The sequence below is a fragment of the Natator depressus genome, chromosome 4 (genome assembly GCF_965152275.1).
Source record: "Natator depressus isolate rNatDep1 chromosome 4, rNatDep2.hap1, whole genome shotgun sequence".
Lineage (NCBI taxonomy): Eukaryota > Metazoa > Chordata > Testudines > Cheloniidae > Natator > Natator depressus.
The window spans coordinates 88130128-88154760 of record NC_134237.1 but is presented as its reverse complement, the minus strand read 5'-3'; the positions used below and the strand labels follow the sequence as shown (position 1 = coordinate 88154760).

Sequence of the window (24633 nt, the reverse complement as noted above, 5' to 3'; positions counted from 1 at the left end):
CTGGGCATAGGGAGTCAGGGGCTGCGTAGCATGGCATGGGCCTGCCCCCAAAGGGAAGGGACACACTGGCAGCACAGACAGTGGGCCAGTGTGTCTGGTGACTGCCGGTGTATAAACAGAGCCCATGCCCTGAGCTGGGCAGAGTGAGGCTGCCCCCCCATGCCATGCCCCATTGCCCCTGGTTGGCCCCTCGCTCCGGGAACCAACCTCCCCCACACCATGTTTCATGGCCCCCGTAGGGGTCCACAAATATGTTTGGTGCTGGGCCCACAAAAGGTTAATCCGGCCCTGTATATAATGTTAAGTTCTCTGGTTCTTGTTATCTCAAATTGGACACCCAAAATTAATGTATATTTTTTACCTTAAACTCTGTGCCACTGCTCCTGTGATGGGGTGAGATCCTCACACTAACCCTGCAAGAGTAGACTTGGGCTAGGTATGTTCAATCAGCTAATTAGGTTTCAAACAGGGGAGCTTTTGGCTGGAGGCAGCTAATTAGGAACAGGCTCACCTGTGCAGGAAGCTGTCCGCAGGCAGGGGCAGCTGCTGAGAAAGGGGAGAAACTCCCTGGGAAAGGGAGAATGTTTGGGGGCTGCTAGGAAAGGCTGCAGGAAGGCAAGCAGCAGTCGTTCCCTAGGAAGAGGGAGTAAGATTCTTGGAGCTGGTACCCCTTTAGAGAGAAGGAGAACCAGAGAGTGGAAGCAGTCTAGGGAAGGAGGAGAGAGAGGAAGCCCAGAACTGCTGAGATGAGGGTCCCTAGACTGGAACTGAGAATAGAGGTCATGCTGAGTTCTTCTATCAGCTGTTGAGGGAGTGTAACTGGGGCAGTGACTGGGAAGATTTCCTAGGACTGTAAATGGACTGAAACCCAGAAGGGGTAACTGAGTGACCTAGCTAGAGAGCTAAATCACAAAGAGGATGCAGCGGGTCCTGGAGTGAGAGGAGCTGCAGACTGGAGTCAGAGTGACAGCATGCAAGCTGCGGACAAGGGTGTTGGCCTCAAGAACGAATCCCCAGAAATGACAAGGTGGAGGTGCCAGACCAGTGGTAAGTGGAGCAACTGTAACAGCTTCTCCTCTCTAAAATGGGGATAGTACACTTTCACCTTACAGGCGTATTGTGAAAATAAATTAATGCTTGTAAAGCACTCAGATACTATAGTGGTGAAAGTCATGGAAAAACTCATGAGGAAACGAATAATTCTGTCTTTCTGAGCAGGGTTTGAATAGCGTGCAGTAAATAAGGCCTCGGGCTGCTCATTGAACAATGAGGATAAAATAAAATATTGAATATCTGATCAGTAAGTGAGCACCATCTCTCTTGTGCATTAGAATCTGTTCCCACCTCTACAATGCCTGTGTGCCAAATGGAAGGGGGGAAGTGTCATTTAGAGCACGGGAGAGAGAGGCTCCCCGCTTTCAGGTCCAGTGCCTGGCCCCAGTCTAGAGCATCCATGACAGGGAATGTCTGGCTTTGCCCCTGTACTTTTGGGCCATAGCATGCTCACTTGCTCTGTGCAAATGGTGTATGCACCATCTGGTCAGCACTAGTAGCTTCTTTTGAGACATCTGAGCATGCTTGTTGAACTCAGAATCTTTGGAAATTTTAGCTACTAAACTCCAAGAAGTCTGTATTGTGCATATGTGAAGTGAAACTTTCAAAGGATTATAACTTGGCCAAATTTGGACAGACTTTCACAGAATGGTGACAGGTATATCCCTGACACAAAGGCCACCTCCTCCCAAATTTTAACTCCCTTCTCCAGAGTATGGGGGCAATAGAGTTGTTCAAAGAAAAGGTCACCAGAATTTTTTAAAAATAAATAAAACACTGTAATTTTCCCTAGCCTTGTTCTTGGAAGTGGCTAAATCATTTTGGCTGAAGTTTTGCAAAACAAAATCAGACTCAGGCAGACACCTGGCATGAAGCATTTTAGCTCTAACGGTTACAATTTACAAAATTATAAGCGACTGAAAATAGGGTCTTATAATGGGAAGTATCAGCAACTATTACCATCCCCACCTATAACTATTAACCATGTGTGTAATCCAGAGAGCAACCCCTATATTTAAGTTGCCTAATATTTTGCATTGTAAAATATTCTTGCTCCTTTTTGAAGATGCTCCAACACCTCCACTATTTGCAGCAGACATTTGAAAGTGCTTGATTTATGTCCTATGAAATTCCATTCCGGTTTATCTGAACTTTTTTTTAAAAAAAATCACCATTTCTCTTACCTTGTTTCTATGCCTCAGAAAAATGTTGGCACTGTGCCAAACAATGGAACATAGTCATGCCCATGTTGCTGCTGTACTGGAAGCTGCCAGAGTAGCTGCTGCAGAGTGAGGAAAGTGGGGAGGCCCAGGCCAGTCTCCCATTACCCACCTCACCCTAGCCCCTGGATGCAGCACGTGACACCTTCAGCCTATCCCCCCCAATTCCAGCTGCTACCTAACGTAGTTGGTAGAATTCTCCCGCAGTGCTTAAGGTTCATGGTTCAAATCATACATGATGGAGGAATTTTTACTGTTGTACTAAGAAATTGTTCCCTTATCAAGGGGGGAGAGAGAGAGGAAAGCCTAGGAAATTGCATATCAAAAACATCATTAAAAGAACATTCTTTAAATTGCAAAGTTAAACACTTGACAGCTGGGAACTACCAGATTTATGATTGCCTATGAAACCTTTATTCAGTCCCTGTTATAAACATTATAATCTTTAGTTAGGTGATGACACTTTTTCCGCCATTCATAAGATAGACACACGGGAGCAGAATTAAGGTACAGTTTAACTTAGTGAAAGAGGGTTTAACTATGAATAATGGTATGAAATTCAGTGGGAGATTTTTAGGTTGAATATCAGGAAAAATGTGTGCTATGTATTGGGGTAATTGTTCTTCGAGTGCTTGCTCATATCTATTCTATTTGAGGTGTGCACATGCCCACGTGCATGGCTGTTGGAGATTTTTGCCTTAGCGTTATCCGTAGGGCCAACTTTGGCACCCTCTTGATTGCCATGCTCATGCTTCAGTATATTAGGCGCTGCCAGCCCTATGCCCTCTCGGTTCCTCCTTACCGCCCGTGGTGGTTAGTCAGTGCTCCTTTTCCTTGCCTAGCAAGGGCTAGCAATTTTTGTCTCTTTTGACTTCGAGCCTGAGAGATCTCCAGCTTTGCAGCCCAGGTCGTCTGCGGCTCGCCCAAGATCACCAGCACTTTGCCCTCTCAACATGCATCGCTTGGGGGAGGCGCCAGTCACCATATTGCTGGCACCGTTCACCCTCCCACCGGTCATCTTCTCAGTGCAGATCCCCATCCCCCGCACCATGGGAACGATCTCCGTTGTGGTACCAGTCCCCCCGGCCCTCCTATTCGAAGCGCTGGTCTCCAGTGGCAACGGTTAGCCAACAGAAGCAGGCATCAACGGCCCCACCTGAATGAAAAAAACGTGAGCAATAAACCACAAAAGCTGCAGTACTAGCTCCTGGTGACATTTTATACCTATTGATGCAAAGAACATGCAAACACAGGAGATTTTTAATGTTTTGGATTTAAAAAGAGATGTGTAGTTTACGATACTGTGGCTGTAATTTTAACTCTGGTCTCCTGCATCAATGCGCGTAAAACCAATTTAGTGAATGGGGTTGTTCTTTGCTTTTTTTTTTTTTCCTTTTTTTCTTTTTTACTCAGTGCCTTCAATCTAAGTGGCTCATTTGCACCACCTAGTGGATTGATGCCTTCACTCACAATGATCATGACATTGACAAAAGCTAGAGAGATAAGGAGGCTGAGGTAATATCTTGTACTGGCCAAGCTTCTGTTAACAGAAGTTGGGCCACTACAAGATACTACCTCACCCACCTGGTCTCTCTAATAACCTGGGACCAACATGGCTACAACACAGCATTGATGGAAGCAAGCATTATTTGACAGATAGTACAGGTACATACAGTATAATAAACACACAGCTAGTAAAAGTCACTAAACCATCTGTTCTCCAAGTCCATCTATCACTTAAGTGGGGAGACTGTGGAAAATGATTCAGCTGTGTTAGTCTTTTCATGTCTCTGCAATAGAAAGAGCAAGGGCTAGTGATCCTAGCCTGACTTATTTCCACTCCCTGTAAGGGTGTGAAACTGACCCTTGTTAACTGGTGCTTAGATTACTGTAACTAGCTAATTTTTGTCCTCTAACCACAGAAAGTTTACACTGTAGAGATTAAAAGGCTTTTTACATGTATGCACACAAGATGGACCATGTAGCATCTAAGCTTGACAGTGTGGCAAATACCAAGATCTGATGCTCAGCATTGCCAAGTTTGAGACCAAAAATCATGAGTCAGAACCCGCCAAATTATGACATTTTTTTAAAAAAAATATATTACCTTGTTTAGGTCAGTCTCTCTTGATTTTTGAACTCCCCCTGCCTATCCCCACTGTGTGCGTGCAAGTGACAATTATGTTGCCCACTCTCCCACATGTAGTGGATAAGCCAATTTTTGGCCCCTGCTGCAGGAGCTCTCACCCTCACATCTGCCTGTCTCCTGCCCAGCAATTAATACTGTTGACCATCAATTCTCTTCCACCACCACCAACCACCCCCACCATTCAGCCTCTATCATCACCACCCCATCAGTTCAGCCTCCCTACCCCATTGACCTCCCACCGCCAGTGTTCCCTCTAATTTTTCCCACCCATGTGTGGAATGAATTTTGTTATGTGCACCAATATGGAGGTGATCTGTCACACATCACCTCCATATGTGCACCAATATGGAGGTGATGTGTGACAGATCACCTTCATACTGGTGCACATAACAAAATTCACATGGTGGGGCCAAGGGGTTCAGAGTATGGGAGGGGGCTCAGGGCTGGGGCAGAGCATTGGGGTGCAGGGGTGTGAGAGATCTGGCTGAGAGGGTGGGCTCTGGGGTGGGGCTGGGGGTGAGGGGCTCAGAGCTGGGGCAGAGGGTTGGGTTCAGGGGGTGAGGGCTTCAGCTGGGGGTGCAAGATCTGGGGATGAGGGGTTTGGGTGCAGGAGGGTGCTCCGGGGCTATGGAAGGGGGAGAGGACTCCCCCAGCCCTCTCTCCCCACAGCAGCACCTGGGCTGGAGAGGAGAGATGCATCTCCCTGCTGCAGCAGCAGCTCTGGGGCTGGGGCCACAGGAAAGGTGCCCCTCCTCCGGCCCCCATAGGTCCAGCTGGGGCTAGGTGCAGGGAGGGCTGCCTGGGCTGCAGCTGGGGCCAAACCACGGTTGGGGCCGGGTTGGGGTGCCCAGGCCATTGCTGGGGCCGGGGGTCGGCCCCGACTGTGGCAGGTTGGGGGCTGGGCTAGGTTGGGGCTGGGGGAGGGTTGCCCTGGGCACCTGTGCACCTGTGCAGCACTAATTAGGTTCTCTGAGCACCTGTGCAGCACTAATTAGGCTGCCAATCGGCCGCGCAGCTTACAGGGAATTCAGCCCACCGTCCTCATTTCAACCTCCCAGCACTCACCCCCTCTGCTCAGAACCTACCATCAATACAGGTCTTCCTCTCCCCACCCCAATGTCATCTCTGCTCCTTCGGGTTCTTCACCCTCCCTGAGGGGAGCTGCAGTGGAGTCCCCTCTCCCATTTCCCAGGCTGGCAGGGGAGCAGCCACCTGGGGCTGACAGCTGGAGTCAGCTGTGCCTGCAGTGGCTGACAAGATTTCTAAGTAAAATTAATCCTTGCTTTTAGAACTCTCAAATGTCAAGATTTTTTTTTCCAGTTAATGCAACTGCTTATTTGAGGCTTGGCCCTCCCCTTCTTTTTATCTCAGATGAAATTTCTCTTCCATGCCACAATGTCTTTTGCCTTCTCCCCCCCCCCCCCCCCGGCTTGTTAGCTTTGTTTATCTGATATGTAAATGAATTCTCTTTGTCTTTCAGAGTCAACCATATTTCTTTGTTTAGGGTGGGGTAACTCCTGTTTGGCTGGAAACACTTTTGTGCCACGACTGAAAAATAATCCTGACACCTGTTGAATTGTGAGATCATGAGTGAGGCTTAATTACTCAGAAATCGTGACTCTCGCAATCAATTCATGAGAGTTGGCATGTCTGGATACTTGTGTTCAGCCAATTATTGGCCTGCAAAATTTGGGGGTTTGTGGCATTTGATTTTGTTGCTGTTGCATCAGTTAAGGAAGTAATACCCTGATTATGATGCTTGACCAATGGGAAGGATGAAGAGGCACATTTCTCAGCTTGTTTGGTCACTTATGGAACATTGCAGATCAAAGAACTATTTCCAGCACTTGGTTATTAACATTTACTTAGAATAGGTATAGCTAACTTTGCTACTGTTTCAGTGGTATGTTCACACAGTGTTCTATGTAGTAGTTAACCTCACCCCTTCCCCCTTTTTGGAGAGGTTTTGAACCACAATATACTGGGATCCAGATTATTCTGGTGGGCTAGCAGAGGCTGTATAAGTATTAAGGCTAGACTTAAAACATGGAGTGTGCAGTTAAACATTAGATCTGTTCAGCAGCAGCAGGATACAAATGCCAAGCTAGAGTTTTTGCATCTTTCAGCTATTTTTTTGGTGGAACAGTAGAAGCATCACTTTCTCTCCATTTTGATGTTGCACTTTCTGGGGCCAAAATTGGTAAGGCTCTAGGATCCAGATGCTTGATCCAAGATTTTGTGGCACTATTGCCATGAGTTGCATCCGAGTCTGGATTTTTTAGTCACTCCAAAGCCTCAACATGTTTTCTACCTAGGCAGTGGAATTTGGCCGAGGGGGACTGGGAAGGATCCAATGCCTATCAGTTGCTGGATCTGGGTTTTGCTGTGCTGTTGCGCCGGTGTCCACATTTTTTGATAAATAGCAAAGGCTAAACATATGCTCTGTTTAGGCAGTGTGAAGAGTAGGTGCCAGATTTTGGGGTGACGGGCCAGGCTTTCTGTTCAGTTGAACTGTGATGCTTCGGTATCTGTGCTCCATTGCTGGAGTAGAAGCAACTAAACTTGTTGTCTACTTAAGCAGGCCAGAACTGGGTTTTTGTGCTAGTGCACCAGAACCAATCAGTGTTCAGGGTTGGTTTGTTTGTGCAGTAGGAACAGCTAGACCCGGGGTTCTCAAACTTTTGTACTGGTGACCCCTTTCACCCAGCAAGCCTCTGAGCAAGCCCCCCCCCCCATGATTTAAAATCCTTTTAAAAATATTTAACACTATTATAAATGCTGGAGTGAAGCATGGTTTGGGGTGGAGGTTGACAGCTTGTGATCCCCATGTAATAACCTCATGACCCCCGAGGGGTCCTGACCCCTAGTTTGAGAACCCCTGAGCTAGACATTTCTGTTTAAGCAATAAGAAAAGGAGTACTAGTGGCACCTTAGAGACTAACCAATTTATTTGAGCATAAGCTTTCGTGAGCTACAGCTCACTTCATCGGATGCATCCGATGAAGTGAGCTGTAGCTCACGAAAGCTTATGCTCAAATAAATTGGTTAGTCTCTAAGGTGCCAGGATGCATCCAATGAAGTGAGCTGTAGCTGCCACTTCAATGAGCATTTGTCTCTTTTCTATTATCATAAGTATCTTCATCTTCCCTACAGTGACTCATGGTCATGCTGCCTGAGTCAGTGTTCAGAGTAGCAGCCGCGTTAGTCTGTATTAGCAAAAAGAAAAGGAGGACTTGTGGCACCTTAGAGACTAACCAATTTATTTGAGCATAAGCTTTGAATTGGTTAGTCTCTAAGGTGCCACAAGTCCTCCTTTTCTTTTTGCTAATACAGACTACAGCTGCTACTCTGAAACCTGTTTAAGCAATGGAATTTGGGGGCTTGGGTACAAATATCATCGGGATCCAGGTAGAATCCAGTTTTTACCTTTTTCCCCCAGTAGGAGCCGTTCTCTATTAAGGCAATAGAATTCGGCAGGATCCAACTTTTACCCAAACTCTCCCATTTGGCAAGGCAGCGGGAGCGTGCCTTCTCTTGCTACCCAGCGTGGGGCTGGTGGGTTGCAGGGAGCATGTGATCACCGGAGTGACTGAGCTTGCATTGCCATGGTGTGGCAGCCGCGGGGAGAGCAATGGAGGCTGCTTAAGAGGGAGGCTGGGCGGCTGCTGCTGCTGCTGCATCCATCGCCAAAGGAAGCCACTGCGCACTCCATCGCTGCTCACCAAACGGCGGAGGGAAAGAGGTAGGACTCCCCTGCTTCCCTAACAAATGTTGTTTCAGTGTAAATGGCTGCAGTTAGGTCCCCGTCCCTCCCCCCCGGAAAGCTGTAGCACTGTACTATGCTTCCTCGCATCCTGACCTTGCCTCTCTCACTCATTAGCATCCCTTTGCCTCTACTCAGCGATTCCTGCTTGTCAGGGCTATTTGACGTTCCGGGCTGTTTTCTATTGTTAGGCACGGCTAGTCTTTCCTTAAAGGCTATTAAACTACATGTGTGCGATTATTTGTTGTGAGCCTGGGATTAGCATCAGTTTTGCTACCTGTGATATTTCCCCGTTAATAGCAATGAAAGAAAGTGTGAATATTATGTACACTAGGAGCAGTTGGATGCACAATGAATAGATCAGAAAAAGGGGCATGTAAGCAGTATCTCCTACTGTAAAACTGTCTTTTTGTTAAATAAAAATATTAGGAATGCCTGTGAGTGTTCATTGAAGGTGCTACTTTGTTGCCTTCTGAGAATTTAATAGCTGGATTGGCTCTTTTAAATTTCTTCTATATTTTCCTTTGTTAGCATTTCCCAGAAGAATCCTGTATTCATTTTCCTTTGCTGAAAAGCAAGAGGTCTCAGAAACATGACTTTTGTTCCACATTATCACCTTCAAGAGCTACATTGCTTTGTTTAACCTCCTCTAAGCCATTTATCATGAACCTCTGACATCATCTTGTAATGAGTTATGAAATCTGAGGTTTTCATGGTTAAAATATACAATACATGGTTTCTAGTTTTTACCTTTCCCCTAAGAACTGGAATTGGTAAACCAGAGATTAAGATGTCTTGGATGTAAAATTGGTTTTCGTCTGTTTTCTTACACAATTTCTTCAGTTTGATCATTTCTCATTCTGTTGGGGGGGAGGGGGCGAATGAGCCACCCATGCAAATTGTTGCCTTGTAATGTTAACAGATCTCCAGTGAATGTTGTCATTTTATTTTGACCAATTTTGCTAATATTAAGAGTCACAACAGAAGAATAAAAATGTTTGGTTTGTAGATGTTTGCAGAATATTTTTATTAATGTTTCAGCTCTGGCTTTTTAAATACAAAATGCCTAATTCTAAAAACACAGTTCAAGGGGTTAAAGAAAACTTAGAAACCACACCATGCATCCTGAAAATTTAATGTGCTTGACAATAATGGCACTGAAACTGATCTGCTAGTAGGTGTGTGGGGGGGGGGGAGGGAGTTACCCTTTTCTGTGCTAAGTGCTATTTACCACTAATGGCGTATAATAAATATTCTGTAGCTAATTTTCTATTAATGTAGTTGTCAGCTTGATCTATGTATGCTTCATAAGCAGTGTATTAGAATAAGAATAGGTAGCAGTTGTCTTACGTTGGTATTGTGTGCATTTTGGGGACCTAGTGCCATTTATTTAATTAGACTAAAAATAATAGTGGTCATAGCTGAATTTCACTTAATGTTTAGTAATTAAAATGTAGAAATTATCACTACCAAATAATGCTAGATATACTTTTTGTAGGGTATCAAATCATTTAGCTATTTCTGAATATTAAATTAGGCAACAGAAACTAACATTAATACAAGCTTATTTAATGAAGAAAATTAAATTTCTTATATATATCCAATGTGTATCAGTTATACATATAACTCACTGAGAGTTTTAATCCAGTTCAGGAATTTAAGCAAAATATTTGTTAAATCCAACTCTTTCATTGTTAAACCTATTCAATCAAAGGCTCTTTCTTGGTCCTGCATTTCATTATAACAATGAGTTTAAAATATAGGACTGTATCTCTGAAGTGTGTGGAAACAATAAGCAAGCTATACTTACATATGTCAAGATTTTAAAGAAGACTATAAAGAGTCTAAAAATGGATACTAGTAAATATGGTACTTACCAAAGAGATTCCTACTATTTGTTGTTACTTACCATCTAAGTTACTGTCTCAGCACATCCTTTTTTAATTAAGCCCACGTTCAAAGGGCCATCTACCATGGATGTAAATATGCAGTATTTTTTTGCAAACAAGACAAATTTACATTTTAGTAAATTTCTTTTCAGATGTGAGCATATTTGTATACTTTGTATGCTGTATAATAATTTTTTAAATAACGCTGGCAGCAAATGGTAATGGAATAGCGCTCGCTATTTGTATGAATTATTAATGCTTCTACAATATTCTCATGTTAAAGAAAACATTACAAATATTTTAAAATTGAATCATTACATATTTTACTGTACTGATTTATGAAGTTATACAGGTTGTTAAATGTCTTTAATAAATAAAGTAAGTTTGCGTCATTTACTACTAAATTAATCTCATTCAAATCACCCTTGTGCAAATAACAAGTTATAAGTTGGTAATTAAAATATTGGTGTTGCTATGCATAATAAACTGGTTTTGTTTTTAAAAGGGACCATTGTTTTTGTTTTACATATGAATTTAGTTGTGGATATTTGTCAAAAAAATGACACATTTTAGATTCATTCAGAATTTTGATTGCTGCAAATAAGAATAGTGACTTTTAGAGGCTTCTCTTGTTTTGCCTTAGGTCACTGTTCTATACCTTTGCCAGGTGCCTCAGTCAATCCTCGAAAATTTTGATGAAGTATTTTGGGTATCAGTTGTGCTTTGGGATCTTTCAATGTGTGCATCAATAAAAAATGTTTTACAACAAACATAGATGAATGGAATAAGAATAAAAAGAGGACAAAGAATGAATGTCATAGTTTTCACATTTAAAAGAAGTATAAGAACCGTATACATTATTTTTATAGAGACAGCATATATTTAAATGACTGCATCCACATCTTTTCATGAACTAGTTCAAGAAACAAGTTTTTTTCCACCTTTTTGAATTATTCCTATTTGAATAGTTTACTGTGTGTGTATTCAAGGGGTTTTGGCTCCCCCCCCCCCCCCCGCACATAAGATCAATTCCAGGAATCTTTAGGTTTTTCAAAGGCAAAATTTATACATACAGTGCTGAATAATAGTTTCAAAGAGCTCACAAGCAGTGGTATGCTAGGAAGAGTACACTGTGAATCTTTGGAGATCAAAGAGCTCAGAACAATGTAGATGCACAGATATAAATGCTGAGATAGTCTAAACACCTGGGACAAATTTTGCAATAGCGCGCATCCCATACAATTGAACTGGATTCAATGGGGTTACACAGGATGTATTTCAGAGCAAAATTTGTCTCCTTTTGAAATTGTGAAATTGTGGTGTTAACACAATCACTGCTGCTGTTGGCTGCACTGGACTGCTCAAATGTATTCTGTTATCTCCATTTTTGGCTACATTGGTGACTGCTGAAAAGTGCATTTTCCCACTGAGATTCTGTGAAATCATAGGTGCTGGAACTAGGGGTGCTGCCCTTGCTTGAAGTGGTTTCCATTATATACAGGGTTTACAGTTGATTCAATGACTCTCAGCACCCCCACTATAAAAATTGTTCCAGAACCCCGGGTGAAATCCATCTTTATAAGAAACTGTGTATTGTAATGTTGATTTCAAACATAGTCTTGAATATCCCTCCCTGAAAGGAATTTCACAGAGACTCTCTCCATTACATATTAAATGATTCTTTTGTTTAAAAAACCCAAATTATGTCTGGTCAGAAGCTGACATTCTTACCTCAGCATTGATATCTATATTGATGACGTATGATAAAGAAATTTTACATACAGCAGACTCCTTTTTAATTAATGCCATTCAAAAACCTATATTTCACTACATTAGTGGTGAGTTAATTAAGGCTGGTGTGATCGCAGACATAAAGTTGCTATTGCATATCACCATGGATAAGTGACCTATTAAATTTGCTTGAGACATTATGCAAAAATGATTAATATATTAATACAATTGCACAAGTATAACATACCATTTAAATTTATTCATATTTTCTTTCCTATATACACAGAGTTAAAGGAAATTATAGACAGAACTTGAGAGAAGTTGAGAAATTATATTTGTAGTTTTCAGTTGATTGTTCACAGTACTGATTGATTGCAGCTAAAGTTTGCCTCTAAACTATGGCTATAGTGACTTTTATCAACTGTACTTATTACAGTTTTAGGTAGTAAAATCAATTAAATCACTTTCCCATAAAAGCTTTGAAATAGCTGCATATATAATTTTAATATTTATATCTATAACTTACTGCAGTTAGAAAAAGTGTATGAAAACACAGTCCACATGAATAAAGGTTCTCAATACCATTAGTGTTTGCGTGTGTGAAAAAACACAAGTTGTGCAAAAATTATATGCTGACCTGCTTGAATGTGTCTCATTACTCAGCATATTTTTGAATGTCAGCAGTCAGACTCAAGCAGCTTAATATAACAGCTCAAGCTAGGGCTTTACAGTGAACCTCCCGTAGCAGGAGGTTGTATGTGAGAGATTATGGTTGTCAAAACTTTAAAATTTAGGAGAAAAGTTAGGAGAAATGTAATCAAAACCCAGGACTGCCCCACTCTGGGTAAGGCACTGCCGTTTGTGGGGGCAACATGCTTGTGTCCCCTCAACACTGCCCGTGGGCTTAAGGTTTCAGCCTATGTCAGGGTTTCAGCCCTCGCGCCTGGCTTCAAAGAGGGTGGGGGGGAGGGGAGTTTGCGGTTTCAGTCCTGCACCGTTCCTGGTTTTAGCGGGGGGATGGGGGAGAAACAGCTTGGGGTTTCAGCCCTGCACCACTCCTGGCTTCACCCACGCCCTGCTTCGGGCATCGGGTTTCAGCGGCAGGACTCCACGGCCCCCCTGAAGGGATTCGTGGACCCCCTGGGGGCTGCAGACCACCGGTTGAGAACCGCTGCTACACAGGATATTGACTTCTTAACTTGTTCTTCAAAGAACTCCTTTTCTTTTAAATAAGGCAGCATGCAGTTCTTTCTCTGTGACCTTCAGTAAAGCCACATGGGAAACTCTTTAGTACAAAAAATGAAAAGTACTAATCAATTGAGGTATGGAACAATTTGACCCAAATCATTAGACAGAAAAATCCTGGTTTACAATGGATAAAAATCTATATAAATATACAGTACACACACGCATGTATATATCTATTGTCTGTTTGTGTATGATATAGGTGGGATTGGTAACATCACTTTTTAAGGTTTTGTGACGCTTCCTGTTAGAAGTCAGTTTTCAGTAGTTTGGCCATTTCTGAGAATATAACTATGGGAAAACTTCTTCATTTGTCTATACTAAAAAAAAATAAAATCTTGATCTTTTATTTAAAATGTTCTGGTGCCTCCATGCTTTGGTTCAGAGACTTGAAATTTGGCAGGGAGTGGCCTCTTTGTCAGGGATGTGTATTTTGCCACTTCTGTGAAAAATTGGCTAAAAATTGTCCAAATTATAAACCTTCAAAAAATTGCAGTTCACACATGCACAGAGATTTCTTTGGTTTTAGCAGCTAACATCTCTGAAGATTCCATCCACACTGAGCATGCTCAAGCCTCTTGCAGATCCTAGTGCTGACCAGTCTGTGCTTATACTATTCCCGAGAGTGAGTGAGCATGTTCCATATCCTCACAGCTCCTGTATGTGACAGGACTGTCCATGTGCCATCGCCACAGACAACTGAGTGTGCTCCAGCCCTGGGCTATGGGGGATCAGAAATACTTTTCCTGTAATGGCTGTTCCCAGCCACTCTGGACCAAGTTAGGACTGGGCACTGGAACTGAGAGCAGGGAGCCTATCCATTCTGTGCTCTGTGACCGCCTGTTGACAGGATGGAGAAGGAATTCATCTGATTTGAATGCAGAGTGGACAAAAGCTGGACCAGGGGAGAGAACGTAATAGATTGGGACAGGGATTCTGATGAGACTGGGATTATCTGGGTAAGGAGACCGAAAGCTGTGGGAGTGGGTGGGTTGTGACTAGTTGGACAAGGACAGCAGGAGTTGGAACTGTGTGTGAGGAGACTGGCAATGGGAGTTAATGAGGGAAATTGGAGGAGTGGGGGGAGGCGGGGAGCCAGTTGGCTGGGTAGGGTGGCAAACAGATCAGATGAGGAGATGTGGACTGATTTAACAAGGAGACCAGGGCTAGGAATTACTGGGCTGTGACTGGAGTTGGGAGCCACTGGGCAGAAAGAGACATTGGACAAGGTGCTGGAAGAGGAGAACCTGGTTCCAAGTAGGGACTCTGAGAGGCTCGAAGTCAGCAGGGAGATTAGGATTTGGACAGCGAAGCCTGGAGTTGGGGACTGGGACTGGGATGAGAAGCCTAAGGAACGCAGACTAGGACTGGATAAGCAAGGAGAATGGGACAAATAATCAGCATTGAGGAAGAGGGACAGGTTAGAAGGTATGAGACAGAAAGGGTTGAGATCAGGATAGACAAGAAGAGTTTGTGCTCACTAGAGCATGCCCACTAGAGTATGCTCCGTTCCAGAGCCCAGAATGGGACCAAGATTTCAGCAAATATCTGTGAAACCCACTGGCAAACTGTGCCTCATCCCCTTCTAGAGCTGGTCCACATAAAGGATGAAAACATACTATTGCTATCAATTACTGTGACAGAGGTCTATATTAGAGATCTAAAGGTTCCAACCATGCTAATGACCATGTGGGTGTCAGTGTGACGCCACGTGATGGGATTGCTGTTTTTTCCATAGGGTTTTTGTTTGTTTTTTGTTTTTAAACCTAGGAATTAACCACCAACAAAAACTGTTAAAAGAACATTATTAAGGATACACAGTCAAACACTCAAAAGTTATGAAGTGTGAGTATTAAGATTGTGTCTGTGCATTGCAACCTTAATTCACCCCTTGTGCATATGCATTATGATACAGTCTTAAATTACATGATCACATACTATTTTCCTGCCTCCTTCAGTGCACAAGATGAACCTGCTCTCAGGGTGGAATCAGGATTGCATAGTAAACAAGACTATTGTCTGTAGGGAACCTGCCTCATTTGTTGCAGAGATTGGAAGATGTGTCTTGAATGAGGGAGGGAGAAGAGAAAAAAGGGTCTCCTAGTTAAGACAATTGAAAGCTACCCTGGATTCTATCTCTGTCTCAGCTGCAGAGTTCCTGAATGATACGAGGCAAGTCACTTAAAACAAACTGTTCACAGGTGGTTGCTATGTATATGTTCTTCACTTTCTGGGTGCCTGACCTGAGACCCTGGGGTCTGATTTGCAGAAGCGCTGAGTGCTCACAGCTGCAACTGAAGTCAATGGGAGATGTGCTTTGAACAGACACAATTCTGTATAATGCTAAGTACCCTGAAAAAATCAGGTTCCTGTCAGCTCAAACTGGAATCCAAATTTAGTGGACATCTTTGTCTTTAACTTCTCTGTGCCTCAGCTCCCCATCTGTAAAATGGGGATAATAGCAATCCCTTCATCTCATAGGACTGTTGCATAAATAAATTAATAACTGTCTGTGAAGCACCCAAGTACGATAAGGATGAGTGCCACTGAAAAACCCACAAGGAAATAAATAATTCTGTATTCAGAACAGAGTTTGAATAGTGTGCAGTAAATAAGGCCTAGGGCCATAGTGAAGAATGTGGAGGAAACAACTTTGAACAGTGTGATGAAGTATACAGATTCCATAGTGGGCAGCAAGGGGTTAAGGAGCGGCTCTGGGCTCAGCCAACTCCATCCCTGCAAGAGCTGCACAGACTGGAGGAGGAGTTAAAAGGAAGCAGAACATCTCACTTGCGGGTAGACTAGGGTAGAGAGCAGACCTATAACTCGCAGCTCCTGAGGAAAGGGCTGAGGGAAGGTAGGATCTCTCCCAACAACAACTGTCTGAAGGTCCTTCCCCAAGGACTGACTGACCACTGACCTGCTTCTGATATACCCTGAGAAGGAGGCATTTCCGCCTTCTCATACTAACTCTGTTTGTTTGTATTAATTCCCCTTGTTTTCTTTATGGATTATCCCAGAAGGGGAGGAGAGGTTTGGAAGTGACCTGGCCAGATGGCCAAGTCACAGGAGGGGGCAGCTGCTGCCCCCCTGAGAGAGAGAGAGCTGACACACTATGCTAGCCACGAGGAGGCGCCAAGCAGTTCACACGTTCTTCCCACAGATTGCGAACTTTGGACAAGAGAGGGGTACAGGAAGTGGCCCTGGGATAGCAGCCTTAAGGCCTCAGAGCCCAAGGCCAGAGCCTGGAGGAGCAGGAAACCCTGGGCTCCCCATCCTACATTTCAAAGGGCCTAACCCCCTGACCAGTAGGTGACGCCCTACAAGTGGCAACCATCACAAATAGCTATCCATTTGGTGTGCAGAGAATGAGGCAGGGGTCCTGTGGCAAATCATGTAATTAAAGATGGTCTCATAATGCATACACCCAAAGGGGCGAAATTAAGATTGGAAAGGCAGGCAGCCTTTATTCTGACATATTTCCAAATTTTAAAGTGCTTGACTCTGCACCTTTCATATTCTTTAACATAGTTTTTTGTGTGTAATATATTTACATAACACGTCTATATGTGTGTACTGTACAGAGAGACAAGGTGGGAGAAGTAATATCTTGTATTGGACCAAGTGCTATTGGTGAGTTATACTGGTTTTAAACCATGGGTAACCAGTTTCTCAGTTGGCTTGGGTCAAATTGTTCCATAGCTAAATTAATTAAAAAGGTAAAACAGTCTTTTTCATTGGGTATCCTTAGTTTTTCATATAGCTGTTGCTTATTTCTAGCCTTGTTTTCCTGTCCACCTCCTGAATTTCATTGACTTAGGTAATTCAGGATTTGTACCGCAGGCTGAAGTGCCTTAACCATTTAAAATATGTACTCTTTACAGGTATCAATATTTAATTTGACAACTTTTCTGGTATTCTTAAAGTACCAATTTCTGGTTCAGATGGTATTCTAATTTCTGACAGCTCTCCGTGAAGATGCGGGAGTTGGATGAGGCCCATAGACAGAAGGGAAAGTTGTTGGGTTTTTTTAACTTATCTTGGTTTTATTGCTCTGGTGTGGAGGGGGAGATGGAATCGGAAAACTATTGAATAATTTCTCTTAATAGTCATTCCAAGTTGTTAACGGTGTGTAAGTTAGAGAGGTGAGAACCTAAAATTAATAATTTAGAAATGTTAGAAGGTTATAGGTTCATAATTAAAATCCTTTTAGAGTGATAAATAGCTTTTTCCAGTCTGGAATAGAAGGAAAAATATTTCACTTTGGTAAATGTGTTCTGTAACTTCTTTTCCCCTCCTACCCTCACCCCATGTCAAGGTTCCTCCCCCACTCTGAACTCTAGGGTACAGATGTGGGGACCTGCATGAAAAACCTCCTAAGCTTATCTTTACCAGCTTAGATCAAAACTTCCCCAAGGTACAAAATATTCCACCCTTTGTCCTTGGATTGGCCGCTACCACCACCAAACAAATACTGGTTACTGGGGAAGAGCTGTTTGGACACGTCTTTCCCCCCAAAATACTTCCCCAAAACCTTGCACCCCACTTTCTGGGCAAGGTTTGGTAAAAAGCCTCACCAATTTGCCTAGGTGACTACAGACCCAGACGCTTGGATCTTAAGAACAATGAACAATCCTCCCAACACTTGCACCCCCCCCCTTTCCAGGGAAATGTTGGATAAAAAGCCTCACCAATTTGCATAGGTGACCACAGACCCAAACCCTTGGATCTGAGAACAATGAAAAAGTATTCAGTTTTCTTACAAGAAGACTTTTAATAGAAATAGAAGTAAATAGAAATAAAGAAATCCCCCCTGTAAAATCAGGATGGTAGATACCTTACAGGGTAATTAGATTCAAAACATAGAGAACCCCTCTAGGCAAAACCTTAAGTTACAAAAAGATACACAGACAGAAATAGTTATTCTATTCAGCACAATTCTTTTCTCAGCCATTTAAAGAAATCATAATCTAACACGTACCTAGCTAGATTACTTACTAAAAGTTCTAAGACTCCATTCCTGGTCTATCCCTGGCAAAGACAGAATATAGACAGACCCTTTGTTTCTCTCCCTCCTCCCAGCTTTTGAAAGTATCTTGTCTCCTCATTGGTCATTTTGGTCAGGTGCCAGCGAGGTTACCTTTAGCTTCTTAACCCTTTACAGGTGAGAGGAGTTTCCCTCTGGCCAGGAGGGATTTTAAAGGGGTTTACCCTTCCCTTTATATTTATGACATGCCCCCCAAATCTCAGCTAGGGTGAAACACTGGCTGGGATTTCTTCCTGGAGCTCTAGGAAAACAGAGTTAATAAGACACATGTATCTCTAAATATACTACCAAGTACATAAAGACTAACAATATTTTCCACATCTCAAGGACGATTTTAACCAGTTGATTCTGGGAAACTTTCACGGGAGAGTGCATCAGCCACTTTGTTAGAAGCTCCTGAGATGTGTTGGATGTCCAAATCAAAATCTTGGAGAGCTAAACTCCACTGAAGAAGTTTTTTGCTATTTTCTTTGATGGTGTGAAGCCACTTCAGTGCAGCATGGTCAGTTTGCAGGTGGAAACGCCGTCCCCAAACATATGGGCGTAGCTTTTCCAGAGCGTAGACAATGGCGTAACATTCTTTTTCAGTGACTGACCAGTTGCTTTCCCTCTCAGACAGTTTTTTGCTGAGAAACACTACAGGGTGGAATTCTTGATCAGGTCCTTTCTGCATTAAAACGGCTCCCACACCACGCTTGGACGCATCTGTGGTTACTAGGAACGGTTTGTCAAAGTCTGGGGCCCTTAGTACAGGGTCAGACACGAGTGTCGCTTTAAGTTTGTTAAAGGCCTTCTGACACTTTTTGGTCTACTGAACGGCATTTGGCTGTTTCTTTTTGGTTAGGTTTGTCAGTGGGGCGGCGATTTGGCTGTATTGCGGTACAAATCGTCTGTAATAACTGGCCAAGCCTAAGAAGGATTGAACCTGTTTCTTTGACTTTGGGACAGGCCACTTTTGGATAGCATCCACTTTGGCCTGTTGGGGGGTGATAGTTCCTTGACCCACCTGGTGTCCAAGGTAAGTCACTCTGTTTAGGCCTATTTGACACTTCTTAGCCTTAACAGTTAGTCCTGCCTCCCTTATGCGCTCAAGGACTTTTTGTAGATGTTCCAGGTGGTCTGCCCAGGAATCCGAAAATATGGCCACATCGTCAAGGTAGGCGACTGCATATTCTCCTAATCCCGCTAGGAGACCATCTACAAGTCTTTGGAAGGTGGCGGGTGCATTTCGCAGCCCGAAAGGGAGTACATTCAATTCATACAGCCCGAGATGTGTGGTGAAGGCTGACCTTTCCTTGGCAGATTCATCTAGAGGTACCTGCCAGTACCCCTTGGTTAAGTCCAAGGTAGAGATGAACTGAGCCCGTCCCAGTTTCTCTAATAGTTCATCTGTGCGTGGCATTGGTTAGTTGTCTGGGTGAGTTACAGCATTTTAGCTTACGGTAGTCCACGCAAAAACGTATTTCCCCATCTGGTTTGGGAACTAGAACCACTGGAGATGCCCATGCACTTTCAGAGGGGCGGATTACACCCATCTGTAACATATCCTGGATCTCCCGTTCTATAGCAGTTTTAGCTTGAGGAGACACCCGGTAAGGTTGGACCCTAATTGGGTGAGCATTACCTGTGTCAATGGAGTGGTATGCCTGTTCAGTCAGTCCTGGGGTGGCTGAGAACGTTGGCGCATAGCTAGTGCACAGCTCCTTGATCTGCTGTCGCTGCATACGCCCAAGGGTCGTGGAGAGGTTCACCTCTTCCACACCACCAGCACATTTCCCTTCGTAGTAGACACCTTCGGGCCACTCAGCGTCGTCTCTTCCCTGGGCTGTAAACTGACAAACCTTTAATTCTCTGGAATAAAAGGGCTTTAGAGAATTAATGTGGTACACCTTAGGCTTTCGGTTGGAGGTGGGGAATGCTATGAGATAATTAACAGCTCCCAGGTGCTCCTGGACCGTGAATGGCCCTTCCCACGATGCTTCCATTTTATGGGCCTGGAGCGCCTTTAAGACCATGACCTGGTCCCCTACTTTGAAGGAACGCTCTCTGGCATGTTTATCATACCAGGCTTTTTGCTCTTTTTGAGCATCCTGTAAGTTTCCTCTAGCAAGGGCTAAAGAGGTTCGGAGGGTGTTTTGTAGGTTGGTTACAAAGTCCAGAATGTTAGTTCCTGGAGAAGGTGTAAATCCCTCCCATTGCTGCTTCACCAACTGCAATGGCCCCTTAACCTCACGGCCATATACAAGTTTGTCAAGGTCCCTCCCCCACTCTGAACTCTAGGGTACAGATGTGGGGACCTGCATGAAAAACCTCCTAAGCTTATCTTTACCAGCTTAGGTCAAAACTTCCCCAAGGTACAAAATATTCCACCCTTTTGTCCTTGGATTGGCCGCTACCACCACCAAACAAATACTGGTTACTGGGGAAGAGCTGTTTGGACACGTCTTTCCCCCCAAAATACTTCCCAAAAACCTTGCACCCCACTTCCTGGACAAGGTTTGGTAAAAAGCCTCACCAATTTGCCTAGGTGACTACAGACCCAGACCCTTGGATCTGAGAACAATGAAAAAGCATTCAGTTTTCTTACCAAAAGACTTTTAATAGAAATAGAAGTAAATAGAAATAAAAAAAAAATCCCCCCTGTAAAGTCAGGATGGTAGATACCTTACAGGATAATTAGATTCAAAACATAGAGAACCCCTCTAGGCAAAAACCTTAAGTTACAAAAAAGATACACAGACAGAAATAGTTATTCTATTCAGCACAATTCTTTTCTCAGCCATTTAAAGAAATCATAATCTAACACATACCTAGCTAGATTACTTACTAAAAGTTCTAAGGCTTCATTCCTAGTCTATCTCCGGCAAAGACAGAATGTAGACAGACACACATACCCTTTGTTTCTCTCCCTCCTCCCAGCTTTTGAAAGTATCTTGTCTCCTCATTGGTCATTTTGGTCAGGTGCCAGCGAGGTTACCTTTAGCTTCTTAACCCTTTACAGGTGAGAGGAGATTTCCTCTGGCCAGGAGGGATTTTAAAGGGGTTTACCCTTCCCTTTATATTTATGACAATGTTCAAATGGGGAAAACCCTAAACTGGGGTGTGGTACAGCTCTGTAGGCAAAGAGCAACTGCTGCAACACTAGGTCCCAATCATTGGAGTGCTCATTTACAAATTTACGTATCATGGCCCATAAGTTCCATTAAACTTCTCCACCATGCCATTTGTTTGATGGTGGTAAGGAGTGGCAACCAAGTGATTTACCCCATGAGCTTCCCAAAGGTTTTCCATAGTTCCTGCCAGGAAATTAGTCCCTGCATCTGTGAGGATGTCGGAGGGCCAACCTACCCTGGCAAAAATGTCTGCTAGTGCCTGGCACACACTTTTAGCCCTGATGTTGCTTAGAGTTACTGCTTCCGGCCATCGGGCGGCAAAATCCATAAAAGTCAGTATGTACTGCTTTCCTCTGGGTGTCTTTTTCGGAAAAGGACCCAGAATATCCACAGCTACTCACTGAAATGGAACTTCAATGATGGGGAGTGGCTGGAGAGGGGCTTTGACCTGGTCTTGGGGTTTCCCCACTCTTTGGCATACCTCACAAGACCGGACATAGGTAGAAACATCCTTGCCCATTCCCTCCCAGTGGAATGACCCCCCCAAACGGTCTTTGGTCCTGTTCACCCCAGCATGGCCATTAGGATGATCGTGGGCTAAGCTCAAGAGCTTGGCCCGGTATTTAGTTGGAACTACCAACTGTCTCTGAGGATGCCAGTCTTCCTGGTGTCCACCAGAAAGAGTTTCCTTGTATAAAAGTCCTCTTTCTACAACAAACCTGGATCGATTAGAAGAGCTGAGAGGCGGTGGGTTGCTCCGTGCCACCGTCCAAGCTCTCTGGAGGCTTTCATCTGCTTCCTGTTCGGTCTGGAACTGTTCCCTTGATGTTGGAGACATCAGTTCCTCATGGGATTGTGGACCTAGGCTTGGTCCCTCTGGAAGCAATGTAGGGGATGGAGCTGTTTCTGTTGACGGTGAACCGCTCTCCGCTGGTGCACTATGTTGGGATTCAGGCTCCGGCTGAGCCTCTTGTCTAGTGTAATTACTAAAGTAGAACCTCAAAGATGCGAACATTAGAGTTACGGACTTACCGGACAAATGGACACCCCGGAAGTCATCAATCAGGCAGCAGAGGAGACCAAACAAACAAAAAACAAACCAGCAAATACTGTACTGCCTCAGGGCTTTAGCCCTGGGGCTCATGGCTTCAGCCATGGGGGGGTTGGGGCTGCAGCTGCATGGAGGGAGTGTCACGGTTCTGGGTGGGATGTGGGGCTGAGAATTTCTGACCCTCAGGAACACCAGGGCTCAGGGCTTTAGACCGGGGGGAGAGCTGGGGCTTGAGGCTTCAGCCTCATGGCTCCATTCCCAGCTTCAGCCCCGCGGGGGTTATCAGGGCTTTAGCTAAGTAGGGAGCACCAATTTCAGCCCCAGTGCTCCACCTGTAGCGGAAGCCCTGAGCCTGGGCCAGGGCCCCCATGAGGCTGAAACCTGGAGTCGAGCTGTGGGGCTGAAGCCCCAAGCCCCAGCGTTTCCCCCCAGTCTAAAGCCCTGAGCCCTGGTGCTCTCAGGGGGCAGAAGCCCTGAGCCCCATGTCGGGAGCCCTGGCAGCCCCTTGGGTCAGAAGCTCCAACCCCCTCCCACCCGGAGTCTAACCCCCCACCCCTCCACCATGGCTGAAATCCGTAACATCTTGTTCAGAGTTACGGACCATTTCAGAGTTGTGGACAACCTTCATTCCCAAGGTGTCCATTACTCTGAGGTTCTACTGTAACTTTGCAAGGATTCTAGTGCTGAGAATTTCTTACCAGATTTAGAGCCCAGTTCTAATTTAGGTAAAACTTCCACTGACTTTAATTACCAACCAAGTAGCCTACACCACAGACAATACACTTCATCTGTAACTCTGTCCCCTGTCTTCCCTAGGGATGCCAGCTTTCCATTACTCCTTTACCAAACCACACTTTTCCAGCCTAACACTGTACTACCCCAAACATCCACAACTAATACTGTTGGGAGAAGAGAGTTTTATATGGGGGTATGTGTGTAAAGGGAAAGGCAGAACATTGCGATACATAGCCTGTGGTGTATGGTAGTTGTAGTAATGGTAAAGAGTGTGTTTGTGGGTAGCAGAGAAGAAGGTATGTACTGTTAGGTGGCATACATTTTCATTTCTTTCCTTTATGGGTTTGGATCAGGTGTGTGGTGTGCAATGTTAACAGCTTCAAATCACAGCACATTTTTGGGGGGTATTAATTGTGTTTACTTTGATTCTTTTGGCAACTGTCCCAAGCTGTTGCTTCCTCAAAACTCCAGTAAGAGTTTTCCACTAATTTTGTATTTAAAAAACACCAAAAATAAACTAAAACAATACTCTCACACTATTGTTATAGTGAACACACATACTTTACCTCTCCTTTGGAACTGAGAAGTCCTTGGTGTTTGTCTGGACTGAAATTTGAGACTCTTTCTTGTCAGAAGGTTGAAAGATATTGATAGCATCATCCTTCTTCCTGCACTCATAGTCCTGCAAATGGTAGCATGAGAGAGTACACATGCTTCAATAATTGTTTTAGAAATAATGGTATCTGATCACCCCAATGGTTATCTGCTTGACTTTGGTATGTGCTGCTTTGGACTCATTCACTTGTGGTTACAATGCACAATTAATAGAATTTCTCCTGTCTCAGTTCTTGTCAGCCTTAGAGATCATGCGGACATCAGCTCTGTATTTTTGAGCAATTAATTATTTGTGCCCATTACTCTCATTTTTAATATCTCACCTCTAGTTTGCAAGACTGATGGATGCTCCAAAACCTGTCAATGCATGATTTAGATCAATCTAATACAGAATGATTGCAGCATATGTTGACATCCTATAACTTAGTGAAGCTGGTAAGTTTGGTATCTGTAAAAGTGAGATGTTTCCTGCTTTTGAAGTTCAAAAATCACCCTTCAGAAAGCCACGCTCCAACATTTTTCAATAATGTTTTAATCTGCACAGTTTCTTAATGTTTTGGTGATTTGTTTAATTTCATAGACTTTAGAGAATTATAACATTACTAATCAACTATTGTGTATAAAGCAGTGGATAGATAGCTCACAGTGTTGCAGTTATCTGTATTTGGGGTCTAAATTCATCCCTAATTCTTGACTTCAGAGGAGTTAGAACGAGGATGACTTTGCACCAGTATGTTAATACAGGCAAATGGCTGACTGGTTGGTATAGCTTTTCTCTGATCCCTTCTACAAACAGTTTGGTTTGCTTCCAAACTGTGACCCTCTTTTCAATGGGATTTGTTTTTAACAAATGTGCTGTTCTGTTTTTCTGAAATGGAAAACTGCAACATCCATGCTGCATACTTTATTGGAGCATTTGCAAGCAAAGGGTTACTCGTGAACAATCCTTGCTGAATGCTAATAAAATTCAGAATATAAGAAATCTTAAGAAAGGAAAAAGACCATCTGGCCCAGCATGCCTG

The 24633-nt window shown here is 43.8% G+C and overlaps 1 protein-coding gene across 4 annotated transcripts in view; it reads left to right on the top strand.

Moving 5' to 3' along the window:
- The first annotated feature begins 7947 nt into the window (after window positions 1-7947).
- The window catches only part of CRACD (capping protein inhibiting regulator of actin dynamics), a 213943-nt gene continuing 197257 nt past the window's right edge, over window positions 7948-24633 (top strand). For 3 of the 4 annotated variants that reach the window (XM_074951367.1, XM_074951366.1, XM_074951365.1), the window contains exon 1: window positions 7948-8164. The gene's annotated coding sequence lies outside the window, so the exon portion shown is untranslated. The remainder of the gene's footprint in view (window positions 8165-24633) is intronic. The other variant, XM_074951368.1, reaches the window with a different exon arrangement.